We start from the raw sequence: 13,316 nt of genomic DNA on the forward strand, positions 1-13,316 counted from the left end.
CAATTCAGGAGGCACTCAGCTCTGGGTGTCACAGGAGTGGGGTCTCTCCGTGCCAGACCCCAAAGACACCGAGTCCATCAAAGGAAGGGAAGCAGACAAAAGTCTGAAGGCCCTGAGCAGGAGGAGTAGCTGGGCAGAGGTGGAACAGGGAGCAGGGAGAGGAGCAAAGGCCCAGAGCTTGTCCACTCTGAGGAGCAAGGCAGAGCAGTGCTGGGGCTCCAAACCTCCAAACTCCAAACTGGGACCTGGAAACTTCAGATCCAGCTTCCACCTTCATAACAAATCTCTTACGAGCCTCCAGGCATAACATTAACTCTTCCTGTGTCTCATCTGTGCAGCAGGGAAAATATTCTTGCGTTTATCCTCACTGTTGTAGCTGAGACATTTGTTTAGTGCACCTCACCCAAGTGAAGGTGGGGGTTCTGGATATCATAAAATAAAATATAACTTGTTCTGGAATTAAGATACAGCTGCTGGTACAAAATATGATAGAATGAGAGTATTGCCAGCCATTTACATATCCTAAAATAAATGGTCACATGTGGTGTCTCCCTCCTCCCCATCCATCTCCTGTTCCTTGCCAAGCATATTTGAAGCAGTGAAATCAGCCCAGAGATTGTCTCTCCAAGAGCTTTCTGCCTGGGCACGCTGTGAGTGTCCAAATTATTTGGAAGCAGGTCACAGAAAGCCTTGGGAGAGTCACAGGAAGCCTTCTGCTCAGGGTACAGCTGTGCTTCAAAAAAAGGATGGAAACTGCTCCCTAATGTGCAGCAGAGGACAGAAAATGATATGGTGCCACTGCAGGCACAGGCAGAGCACAGCCAAGCCTTGCACATTAGGGGATGCTGATTTCAATGGAATTACACTTGCGTAAAATTACTGTTCTGGTCAGTCAAATTATAGATTTCACATCTCGTAATTTTATTTTCTTCTCCATCCAAAAGGGAAAAAAGGTCCTGTTTAAACAAACCCCCTCCCTGCAAAATGAGACTGGAAAGGATTAAGGATATTATCCTAGTGGAGGAGCTCATGAAATAAGAATGTGTAAGAGGTATGCAAAACAACACACAGCAGGTGGAAGGAAACTCCTGCTTACCCTTTCTCATCATACAAGGACAAGAGAGATGGATCACTTACAAATCTGAAAAAGGCTAAAAGGAATCAGGGTTTTAACACAAAGAAAATTTACCCTGTGGGACAGATAAGGATTTAGTAGGATCCAAAAGGGATTAGACATTTGTATGGATAATAGGAACATCCACAGCTATGTTAGATAAGATTACAGAGGGGAAAAAGGAAGAAGCACTCCTGGTTCAAGGCATGGCCAATTACTGAGAGGCAGACAAATTTTCCTGTGGAATATTCTTCCCCTGGAAATGCTTTTTTGTGAAGTGCAAGGGTTGGCAGTGATGTGTTCATGTCAGGGAGCCTTCCAATGGGTTCAGCTGCAAAACCATCCCTGTTTTCTTGGCAGCTTCCTCCAGGCTGGGCACTTGGGCAGGGAGGGATGTGCTGGGGGATGTTCTGTTGGAAAATCTGCTTGAGGTGGAAAACCTCATTCCCATCTCTGCAGGCCATGGCCAGGGAAATATCCTGCCCAATCTGAAATGCTAAAAATAGCTCATTTTCTTCCCAGCATGGAATTGCAGGAATTTTTTGCAGTTTAAAAATTTTCCTTGGAGGATAAATTCATCTTTTAGCCTCAGGGACAAGTCTTAACTGTTAGTTGTATGCTTTGTTATAGACTACACAGTTATTCTTTGTAAATAATTAATGCCTGGCCAACAGCTGATCAAATCTGTTTTGTTGTTGAGCAGGGCTTTTTTTTTTTCTTGGCTTTTTTACTATTAGAAAAGAGTCAGGGAAGTGGAGGAAGGTAATTACAGAGGATAATTACTTTAGATAATGCTTTTAGATCTAAGCTGCTAAGAGGCTAGCTGTGCAAAAGGAAAGTAACCATGATAAATATGGCATGGAACAATAGAGAATTCAGGCAGAAAAAGGATCTGGTGCAGTTGCACAAGACATTTTTGGCAACAATTCCATGTAAATCTCGCAAATGAGTCCAGGTACTTAATAGGCAATTAAAGACAGCCAATGTAAATTAATTAATAGCAGACTCTTAAAAGTAATTAGCTGCTGTGTAATTAATAGAAAATTATAAAGGAAATAAATGCTTGCTTACAGCCTTATTAAGATCTGAATGTTACATCTTCTTCTGAATTGATTGGGATGATAAAAATTCTGGGGAAAATATGGAAAGCACCATGAAATACTTGCCAAATCTAGCACATTTCCATAGCATGCAATCACTACTCCATATTTCAGAAGCTGACACTCAGAATGTTCCAGTGTAGGTACTGAATGTAAGCTGGAAAAGGTTTATCACAGTCCTTCCAAAGCTGCATGGAGATCATAAAGGAACTTCAGCAGTCTCAGGTGGAAGGTCTCATGCATTATTCAATTAGCCCAGCAATAAATTAACTGCTGCATAAGCTCAGAATCAGTCTGAGTCCCAGCACTCCCTGCCATGCCCATCCACAGATCAAATCCAACTTCATTTTTCCAGCCACCTTGCTAAACTAGTGGAGTATATTTAGGGATGTGGAAGCTTATCAGAAAAATTTAAAAAACCAAATAGCAAATGAGGCTGAGAGCTATTTCAGACTTTTTTTGCAAGTGGGGGTGTTGGAAAACTGTACTTACCCTTAATATTTCCTCATCCTTTTCTACACATTTTCAAGTCATAAAGTTTCTTCAAGGACAACTGACCTGATAAGAGGCTTTTTGGGAATGAAACACTCTGGTGAGAAGCTGAAGATGTTTTAACAATCAACAACAGACCAACACAGAGATCCTCCTGCCATCTCCTAGGCCCTCTTCTCTAAAATTCCTCAGTCTTGCTGTTACACAGATGGGAAATGCTTTCATGTGAGGTGTAAGGTTGAACTATGAGTTTTCAGTCATCCCCAGCTGAGAAAGCTGCAGATTTCTCTATCCAAAACTTTTAAAAGTTTTCCTGACCTTCTCCGGTCAAGTATCTCTTAACCTGATCTGAGTGATGTTACTTTCCCTTAGATCCTCTTTTCTTCCAGAAATTGCACCCTCTGTGCTCTGTTTAATACTGTACAACCCAGATGGATTCAACTTTGTAGTGAAGTGATTGTTTCTCTCCCTTCAGCAATTGCTGGGAATTGTTAATTGGAGCCAAACTTTTCATTTCACCCAGAGCACGTGGAGGAAAGAGCTGAAGCTCCCATGAGCTGGGGTGGGTAACCATGGCAGCTGCCCAAGATACAAACAAAAGAGGAAAAACCCCACATCTTGGGGCCAGAAAGATTAAAACTGTGTCCAAAATAATATGGGTCAACGTGGATAAATGTGGGGGAAGAGGGATTTACAGACCTGTGAGAAAAGTTGAACTCTGTGGCTGGGATATCTTCTGCGACTCCCAGTTGCCTCTCAAGCCTCTTGACCTGGTGCTGCCAGCACAGGAACTTCATTCCCTTCTGTAATTCCCTGGGGTCTCATGGCTACAGGTTACAGGCAGGGATGGCAAAAGGAAAAAGACCAGCAGAAAAATGGAAATGATGAGGACAGCAGTGGCAGAAAAAACTACTACCAGCAGGAAGTGTTGCGAAGCCAGAAGGATGCAGAGTTTGAGTTGCTGAGACAGACACCCAGCCACAGGCAGCACTGTCAGGAAAATCTGGGAGGTTCCACCTTTTTCCTCTTGTTCTTCCCACCAGAGTTGCTCAAACTGAAAATAGCCCCCAGCTTTGATCCTGCAGGAGGCTGGCACAGCAGAGATGTTTTCCCAACTGCTTCCTTCCAGCTCAGGCATTGGGAGCAGAGCTGTGGATGGGAGCAGCCGGGCGGCCCTGGCTGAATTCATCCCCTGTGATGGGATCCAGCAGGGGATTGGTGGGGCTGCTGCTGATTGCTGCCTGGGATTTCCTCTGCCACTGCAGGGATGGTTCTGTGCTTTCATCTGCCAATGGAGCCATTGGTTCATCCCAGAGAGCGCCATTGGTTCATCCCAGAGAGCGCCATTGGTTCAGCCCAGAGAGCGCCATTGGTTCATCCCAGAGAGCGCCATTGGTTCAGCCCAGAGAGCGCCATTGGTTCAGCCCAGAGAGCGCCATTGGTTCATCCCAGAGAGTGCCATTGAGAGCGCCATTGGTTCATCCCAGAGAGCGCCATTGGTTCAGCCAAGAGAGCGCCATTGGTTCATCCCAGAGAGTGCCATTGGTTCAGCCCAGAGAGCGCCATTGGTTCAGCCCAGAGAGCGCCATTGGTTCATCCCAGAGAGTGCCATTGAGAGCGCCATTGGTTCATCCCAGAGAGCGCCATTGGTTCAGCCAAGAGAGCGCCATTGGTTCATCCCAGAGAGTGCCATTGGTTCAGCCCAGAGAGCGCCATTGGTTCAGCCCAGAGAGCGCCATTGGTTCATCCCAGAGAGCGCCAAGCCCCAGAAGAGCTGCAGGGCTGGGAACTCCATCCCAGCTCATTCCCATCCCAACCTATCGGGCAGAACCTGCCTCTTCATTATTCCCTCTCCGTGTGCTGAGCCATTGACTTCAATCTGGATTACCAGTGCTGAGTGTTGACAATAAATGCTGATAATTCTGATTTTACCACCCCACTGGATGGTGTCAGTCCTCTGATGGCCTCCCCTTCACAATGCACTGCTGCAGCTCCTGCTGCTCTCCTCCCTTTACAAATGACACCTTTAGAGCAAAAGGAAAATGATTTGTGTACAGAAAATTTGTGCTGCTGGAGACTTCAGGAAAGCTGAAATCGTGGAAAAGGACAGAGTTCCTCAGGACTGTGGTTCCTGGGGTTATTTTGAAACAGGCTGTTCTGAAAGCAATCATCTCTTCTGAGAGACTGGAAGGAGAAGGAGAGGAATGGAATACCAAACCAAACAGAGCCACATGTAGAACCCAAATGTGTTTATTTGGAATACCAAAGCAGCACACAGGAAATACAAAAACATTTAGAGGAGGAAATTCAAATTTTGTGAGCCCTTACCTGGAAGCAAAACAAAACAAAAAGTCACAAGAATAAATAAACCCAACCTTCTGAACATTCATGTGGGGTCAAATTTAGAAAAGATGGGACATTTTCTTGTGCAGCACTAAATAAAGACAGTTTGCTTCCATTGCATTCATTTGGCACAGGCTGGATGAAAAGTTCAGATGCTGGCTAAGGAGAGAGCATAAAAATGTATTTTTATGAATCAGAAATGTAGAAAACTGATTGTAATTCATAACTCCGTGCTGGTTTTATTGTTTTCAAACCACACACCAGCACTTAGGCAGCAGAATTTTCAGTTTAATATGTAATGAGTGTGCTATTCAGTAGTGTATTTTATTAGGCATTAGAAAGATTTACAGAGCCATCCATATGACATGGATTACAGAACACATCAAGAAATCAAGGATGATTTTTGCTTCTCTACTAAACAAAATATACTTTAAGTAATTGCTATTAACTGGTATTACTTACCAGGAGGCCTATTTTGATAGAACAGAACAAAATAGAAAGGATAAAAATGTAAGTAAAAATAGAACTGAATTCCATAAAAAAAGGATTAGGGGTTTTTTTGGGTGTTTTTTTTTGGGGTTTTTTTTGGGGTTTTTTTGAGTAACATGCAGTTTTAAATTTGATCTAATGTAGAGAAATCAAGGGATGGAGCTTTCATGTTGGTTAATACTTAGTTTTCACAAAGGAAAAATCAGTGTCCTCTAAACATAGCTTAAAGTAATAAAATTGGGAAGAATAAAAGGGGTAAAAGATAAGGAAAATTTTCTTTGCACTTTGAGACAGGAAGTTGTTTAAGGACTGAAAGAACAGGGCTGCAAAGGTCTGGATTTAAATGCTCATTCCAGGTGAAGACCTTCTAAATGTCCTTGGATAAATCAGCTGATAAATCATAAACCCATGGGCTTTTTTGATCTCTCTTTTTCCCCCTGATGTGTTCTCCATGTTTTTTTGATTTGATTAGCACAGACTATTGACTCAATCTTTGTGCAGCACCCAACACTGCAAGAGTTGCCTGGAATTTTAGTGGTGATGATTGGTGCCTCTGTGCCCTGCTTTAATAATAAAAAACTACTTATTCAGTTTTGCAAACATTTGGCACAACCATCATTCAGTTTCAATAGGAGAATCCAGTGAAGCTTTTCTGTGCTACAGTTTAGTTGCCTGCTGTATTTTTTCATTATAGTTGAATGCTGTGTACCAGAACCCACTTTTAATGTCTATTTTCCTACCCTGAAAAGAAACAGCATCTCCAAAATGAAATGAGTCACAACAAGAAAGGAAACCGAGATCACTGAAAATAAAAATAAAAAATTTAATACTTTTTAAACTTATTCTGCACTGAGTGACGGAACTTCAAGCAAAGCACAGCTGTGCCTTAGTTCCTGCTGCTGTGTGAGAACAGGAGCTGTGTCTGTGTTCATTGCTTGGCCCATTGCAGTCGGTGGCACCATCTCCTGTTGTACCCACAACTGCAGGGAATGCCACCCTTTCCTGTGTGGGAAAACCCAACACTGTCAAAAAGCAGATTTCACCTTGCTGGAAACCCCATGCAGCCAAGGTCCTGCTCCCTGTGGTGCTGCCTAAATCAGGGTTTCTGTTCCACAAGGCTGTGGAGACTCAGCAAGGGACCTGGGTTTACCTGAACTGCAAGGACACATTCAAACAAAAGGGTAGAGTTGAGAACACAGCCAGGAAGGGCTGTCTTTAGCTTCTTCATGTAAGACAAAACTGTATCCTCACAACTTTAAGAAGTCAACCCCATTCTGAAAGGCAGATTTTATGGAAGGGGATTTGTGCATTGAAACCAAATTGAAATTCAACCCTTATTATTCTTCCTCGAGCAAAAAAAGTCCTTCAACGAAGCAGTGTGCCCCATGTAGGGTAAAGCAGTGAGCAAGTTCCTTAACTCCCAAAATCTTCATTTTCTCTCTCCCATCATATGCACAGAACGAGTGAGTCGTAATTAACCCACAAGTTCTTTAAAGCCATAAGCACCAATCCTTTTAATTGCTTAAATGTTAGAAACTTACATTATGTAAATGCAAGGAGGCTTTACTGAAATTTGTTTAGTGATAATCCATCTGTCTTGGCTAAAAGCCAATGTACAGGCAATTGTGGCACACTGAGAGAGCAGAGGAAAGGAGATTTCTCTTTCTTGTTGCCCATGACTCAGAGTGATCTCTGGATTTTTACATTCACAATGGCTGTTGGGAATTTGGTACCAGAGAGTTTTTACCATGTGCAGCTCCCATTCACAGAACATGTTCATCACTGCTTGCAAATTGCACTATAAACGTGAACATGATTTATTCTTTTCAATCAACCCTTTGCAGCAGCTAACTCTTCTAGCAGAACAAGCTCAACCTGGTGTTTAAAACAAGCATAATGATAGAAAAATGTATTTTCCACCAGCTCCAAAAGTTAAAGAAGCCAAGAAAGACAAATCCCTCACTGCTGCCCTGCAGGGAGAGAACAGACAGGTAAAATTTTTTATTATTGCTGTGCTCACACCTTACATCTTCAAATGTCAGGATATTATCTTTAATTTGAGAGGCACGTGCAGAGTTTCATTGAACTGGAAACATACGTGCCATACACTTTCTCAATTCTTTATAAATATTTCTATAGCACACTGTAAGTATTAGGAAGTTAGAATGAAAATTTCATGTATTCTGCTTTAGGAGGCAAGTAAATGTTGCTGTTGAGGGCCTGGCTTTTGTGTGGAATTGTTACTGAATTTGCTGTGAGCTGTGTCCCCAGAGATGGGTACAGTGCTCGAGGGCTGTGGGGACAGCCAGCCTGCCCAGGTGGGTTACAGACAGCCTTCACATCCAGAGCACTGCAGGCAAGAGCTGGAACAGGAGATGAGCAAGAGAAGCTGAAGAGAAACGTTCTGGGATGTGCTCAGGGCGCAGCACAGGTGCCAAAGCCACCCCTAAGCCCAGGGCCATCGTGGCCAGTGCTGCACAGGTGAGCACCATGTGTGTGCTTCCATTCCAGGTGAGCCACTGAGAACGAGGCAAATCACACACTGGAGTGCCCCAGCTTGTCCCTACAAACCATGAAAGTTCAGAAAATTGTTTTCTAAATGGTTTCTGAGATGTTATTACCTTTCTCCCCTTTGAGTGAATCTTGCAGCAGCCAAATGCTCTGTGCTGTTAAAATGCTTCAGATGCTGCCTGTAGTTTATTGTTCCCTTGAAGCAATTTATTTCATTATAATGTACTCATGGAAGAACATTAGTGTTTAATTATCAGAAGAACTACTCTTAGCAAGCTCAGACTGAAGGCTGAAGTCCTTGACTGTTGGCTGCTGCTCACCTACAAACTGATGCTTGGCAGTTCAGTGATCTCATGCAAATAGTATCTGTTGAGAGCCTTATCCTTTTTCTATTAAAATTCTTTTTGGGAATGAGTCTTTCCAATTCAGCCTCCTCCGACTGACAGAGGGAAAGCTCCTGTGAAGCTCCTGTGATGCAGCTTTGCAGGGGAAAGCAGAATCTGGTGAGATCTGTGTGCAGAGAGGTGCTGCCAACGTGTGTGAAGGGGGCACAGAACTGGTCACAGACCTGGGTTTGCCCTCTGCACTGGGAGGGGAATTTCATCCCATTTCCCAGTGACTAATGCTGATCCTCTAGGGATGAGCAAAAGACTCAAAGTAATCAACAAGACAGACCCAAGGTCATGGAAGGAAAGCTTGAAGGGAGCCCTGGTCACTCTCCTCTGAAGCTGCAGCCTAACAGCATTTGAGTTAAAGAATTCTTTTATTTAGTCATTTAAAGGCAGTATCACCATTTTCTCAGCCTGGATGCTGAGGATTCCTCTGCAGCTGCTGTGCTCAGGAGGGTGGATCACACGAGCAGGAACACATTGGTAGTGGGTCTGTAGCACCTGGGATGCAAAGGTCTGGTAAAGTATGACAGAATGACTCAGGAGGAAGGCAGGAAAATAACCAAAAGCATGACAGAAAGTGTCAGGCTCAGCCAAGAGGAGGAGGCAGCAAATTGTATGGAGAGAGGCACTTGGGAAAGAAAGTTGGAGCATGGGATTGAACATGGGATTGAACCTGGGTTTGCACCCCTACTGCAGCTGGGGTGCCCCAAAGCCTTCCTGTTTCTGGCCTCCTTCTCACCCATAAATCAACATCAACTCTTTGTTGAAAATCAGAGAGCCATGGTAATAAAGACGTGATAAATATCATTACAAGCAGGGAGTAATGCAAGGTGATTTTATTCCTCGCTTCCATCCACAGCAGCTGGCACTGCAGGGCATTCTCTGGGTGCCCTGGGATCAATCCACAGTGCCTGAGCTGCTTTCACCTGGAGCAGCAAAGCACTGTGTTCCTGTCACTGTGATTTCTGCACCCCAGCTTTAATCATACCCTCTGCTCTCCCTCTCCCCTGCTCCTGTGTCCCCTCTGCAGCACAAATCTTCAGTGAATTTAAAATGCTCCTGGATTTCATAATCATTGACAAAGAGCAAAACACCTAATTTCTCTTTACTCCTCCACAGAATTGAATTCTCTGAAAACTCCTGCCTTTATCAGTAACATCAAAGCTGGAGTTTACTCCTCAAGGCCTCAGAAGTTGGCCTTTAATCACAGGTTTAGCTAAATACCATGCACGGTGCAAAACAAAACGAGCCTCAACTGCAAGTGTGTCATTTGCAATCCCAGATGATTAATCAGCACGTTGTTCTTGCAAATGAATGGTAATTGCCACGTATGGATCCAAACACAGAATGCATTAAACCTGAGCTGGCGATTGCCATCTCCTCTGGCTGAGCCCACCCAGGCCAGGGGGCTCTCACTGGCCACAGGTGCAGCGAATCAACCTCATTATAGATAATGAGCCTTGTTATTGGCACCACCAGTGCCAGAACCAACCAGAACCAACCTCGTTATTGGCACCACCAGTGCCAGAACCAACCAGAACCAACCTCGTTATTGGCACCACCTGTGCCAGAACCAACCAGAACCAACCTTGTTATTGGCACCACCTGTGCCAGAACCAACCAGAACCAACCAGAACCAACCTCGTTATTGGCACCACCTGTGCCAGAACCAACCAGAACCCACCACAAAGCCCACAAAGCCCACCACCAGAACATTCCATCACCTACTGCTGCTGGAGGAGGTTCCTGCCCTGCTGCTGGTTCCTGTTGTGCTCCTAAAGGTAAGGGAAGGCTTTCAACTTTCAAAGAACCATTGGAATATGTGTTGTTTGTGGAATTTATTCTTGTTCTGCTGTTGCTCTGGGGTCACTTCTGGCCTCCTCAGTGGTATTTTTTGTGCCATGCTGTGCTGATGGGAGAGCTTTGCCTGGAACAAAGTTTTGTGCTTCTGGAGGATTAAGTGGGACCCATTTCCCTTCAGAGCCCTGGGGTTTTTTTGGTGGCACAGCCATTGTGGGGTTCTTTGGGGGTTGGCAAGGAGGAATGCTGGGTGGGTTTTGGAACAAAGCTGCTGCTGGATTTCAGGTGGATTTTGCTCCCTTCAGAGAGTTCTGTGTCTTTGCAAGTGTAGCTCTGGAGCTTGCTATACCATGAGTGCTGTAATATGTATTGATTTGTTTGCTTTCCACTCTGAGGTGTTTAATGTTGCTACTTGAAAGATGATTTTTTAAAAGTGTGCTGTTCTACTGAGTTGGTTCTGACATCAAAAAAATCAAGGGAAAATGAACAGGGGAGAGAGCAAGGATCTCAAAATGATTAATTGCTGCATTAGCATGCAGGCACAGAGTGTGTTTTGCTTTACGGATTGCTTCTTTCTAAGGCTGTGATCGTGGCTTCTGGGCTGCATTAGGGATGTGTGTCCTAGGCATTGATGCCTCATTTCAGAGGAGTTGCATTCCTGTAGCAGGAAAGGAGGGAGGGGGGAGGAGAAGGAAAGAGGCAAAAAGTTCTCCCATTGAATAGCAGCTCCAAACAATGGACAGTGTAGAAGCAGCTTTGTTCAGCCAGAATTTGTGGAGTTAAGCTATTACCCAAAAATGCCTTTTAAAATTTATTTGGGAATGCACGAGAGTCGTGGCTGCCATGTTTGTCACATGGAAAAGGCATCACAATGCTGTTCCCTGGGGGTTTGTGGTGCTCTGCTGGGTCTGTGTCTGCTGCTTTGATCTGAGCTGTGATCAGTTCTCAGGTCAATGTCTGGGTGATGTTGGAGAGTTGGGAGAATTGTTCAGGAGTCTTTAACTTGGTTGACATATCTTTTGTTATTGCTTTTACAAATACCATTTTGAATTGCTCTGTTGTGGTCAGGACTGCAGTGTTACTATCAAACACAGGTTCTGTTCCTGTTTTGGCACAGTAGAAATGTATATTTTGCTTTTATGTATAAATGTATATTTTATGTGTAAATCTAGTCCCTCTGTGATCACTTGTGCTTCAAAGTAGCCACATACCTTTATTATTTTTTTTTCCTTCCTTTTAATGTGCCTGAGGCCCACAGAACTCCCCAAGTGTCCCCAGGTGGGTTTTGATGGTGTGGCAGAGCTGGCCAAGAGCCTGCAGAGGGCTGAGCACAAACCCAGCCCTGGGGCTTGCAGCACATCCCAAACCACGGGGGCTCCCTCCCAGCATCTCCAGGCGTGTGAGGGCACACGGGAGCCGTGCAGGGCAGGAATCCTCTGGGAATGCTGGGGCTCCCTGCAGGTGAGGGCAGCAGTGCCCCGTGCAGCTCAGGTGTGGATTCTGGGGGCAGCTCTGCCGAGTTCCCTGCCCAGCTGCTGGCAGAGCCCTGGAGCTGCAGCTCTGTGGCACCAGGCAAGTTGTTTCTTATGCATTCTCATCTTGTAGAACCAGCCATGCATGATTGTAATGAGTGATGGCCTGATTAAATCAAAAGCAGACATGGAAGAAACACTATTAATCTGTAAGCATATGTGATGCTAACAGCCATCACAACATAATGTTGCAATTATCCTAGGTAGGCAAGAATAATTCTCTCTAATTAAATTCTGAGGATATATATTTGGATGCCTGTTCTGGATCCTCTGTCATTTCTGTACTGCCAGCAAGAAAGGTACCAGAATTATTTCCAGTTAGCCTGACCACATGCCTTTTGATTCCAAATTCATTCCAGCACAGCCTGCCTGGGGACAGGCTTTGCAAATACAATGTGCTATCAAAACACATCGTGTGTTCTCAAATGTGTCAGTGGCATCAGTCTCTTCTCCCTTTCTTCTTTTTTCTTTCCTCCTTCTGTGGCAAAATAAGCTGTAATTTCATATCAGATTATACAGCTTCACAACTGTATTTTTAGAAGCATCAGAGTAATAGTAAAGAATGTGTAATACACGGTGGGGGTTGATTTAGATAAAGCAGCCTCTCTGTACCCATCAGCTGCAGCCCCAGAGACCCCTCTGGCAATCCTTGGAAGGTGAAGAGAGCGAAAAAACAGTTTTGGACAATTCCTTTCCAGGAGATTTTGGGGCTTTTTTTTCCTTCCCCTCACACCCCCCCTAGAAAATCTGCAGGCTGCTTGTCAGGCTCATTTTGCTGATTAAATGCTGCCATTCTGTGTGAACCCCCAATTGTAATTTAGGGGAGAAAGTGTCACCTTTGGGGCCCTGTCTGGGGACACCCAGGGGCCCCTGGACCCTGATGGGGTGTGCAGCACCCTGAGAATTTTGGTTGCTCCCTGTTAAATCTGCCCTGCTGCAAAACACCACCAACCCTTAATCCACATGGGTCTGGGTCCTCTCCAGGGACAGGCTCTACCTAAAATTAGAGCAGGCTCAATTTGTCTTCAAAGTTTTCTGTGTAATGGAGGGGCCAGGCACACGCACAACATTTATAGAAATGTTTCCCCAGTCAAAAAACCCTTTCAGTGTCCAGATTTGGTGCTGGGGATGGTTTGGAGCTGGGGTGAAAAGCTTGCAGTTCCATTAGCCTTTATCACTTCTGAAAATCAAAACTTGTGGCTAATGAGGCTATTTGATGACTTTTGGTGGCTTTGATATAATGATTGACTTCAAATATGTGGTTTCAAAGCAGTTTGATGAGATTTACCCTCCTGCCTTCTGTATCCTATTCTATTCTTATCTTGAACGTGTGTTATAAAGGGACCTCTCCATTTCTTTGTACTAGAATTCCTTTTATCATTTAAAGATTCTTGAAAAGTGTAAGAAGAGAAAGAAATTACCAGGAACACACCTAATTAATTCAGAAATTAATTGAGGCTAATTTAGGTGACATTACAGCACGATGATTTCATTAATAAATAAAATTATTATCAAAAGGAACATGCATTTCCCCCCAACTTTG

This window comes from Molothrus ater, chromosome 18 (genome assembly GCF_012460135.2).
Source record: "Molothrus ater isolate BHLD 08-10-18 breed brown headed cowbird chromosome 18, BPBGC_Mater_1.1, whole genome shotgun sequence".
NCBI lineage: Eukaryota > Metazoa > Chordata > Aves > Passeriformes > Icteridae > Molothrus > Molothrus ater.